The sequence below is a fragment of the Apteryx rowi genome, unplaced genomic scaffold (assembly GCF_003343035.1).
Source record: "Apteryx rowi isolate R43461 unplaced genomic scaffold, aptRow1 scaffold_263, whole genome shotgun sequence".
NCBI lineage: Eukaryota > Metazoa > Chordata > Aves > Apterygiformes > Apterygidae > Apteryx > Apteryx rowi.
The window spans coordinates 224,936-225,449 of record NW_020449008.1 but is presented as its reverse complement, the minus strand read 5'-3'; the positions used below and the strand labels follow the sequence as shown (position 1 = coordinate 225,449).

The 514-nt window shown below is 77.0% G+C and overlaps 1 protein-coding gene across 7 annotated transcripts in view; it reads left to right on the top strand.

Moving 5' to 3' along the window:
- Positions 1-289: 289 nt before the first annotated feature.
- The window catches only part of PACSIN2 (protein kinase C and casein kinase substrate in neurons 2), a 72,341-nt gene continuing 72,116 nt past the window's right edge, over positions 290-514 (top strand). For all 7 annotated transcript variants that reach the window (XM_026067813.1, XM_026067821.1, XM_026067819.1 and 4 more), the window contains exon 1: positions 290-428. The gene's annotated coding sequence lies outside the window, so the exon portion shown is untranslated. The remainder of the gene's footprint in view (positions 429-514) is intronic.

Below are 514 nucleotides of genomic sequence, written 5' to 3'. Positions count from 1 at the left end.
GAGTTTGGTGACCGGCGGCGGCACGGGGAGGCGGCGCGCGGCGCTAACGGCCGCCGGCGAACCGTTGGCGGGCGCGCCCCACGCGCCGGCGCGGGGCGTCGCCGGCCCCCCAAGCCCCCGTCGCCCGCCAGCCACCTTCGCCTCCACCGCCCCTTCCAGCCATCAGCTAGGAAGCGACGTTAATTGTCAGGCGCGGCGAGCCAATGGGCCGCGGCGGGGCGGGAACCTGCGCGTGGCCGTCTCCCAATCCGGAGGCGGCTGGGCATCCGCCAATCAGCGGGGGCGGGGGCGGCAGTCGGGCGCAGGCGGGAGCGGGGGGCGGCAGTCGGAGCGGTTGGAGCCCGGCGCAGCGCAGGGACTTTTCCCGCTTCCCTCCGCGCCGCCTCCCTCCCTCACCCGCCGCCGGCGGGAAGCTCCCGACGCTTCAGGTGAGGGCGGCGCCGTTTCGGGTCGAGCCCGAGGGAGAGGCGGGGGCTCAGACCCTGTCGGCGGGGTGAGGGAGGGGGAAAGGGCC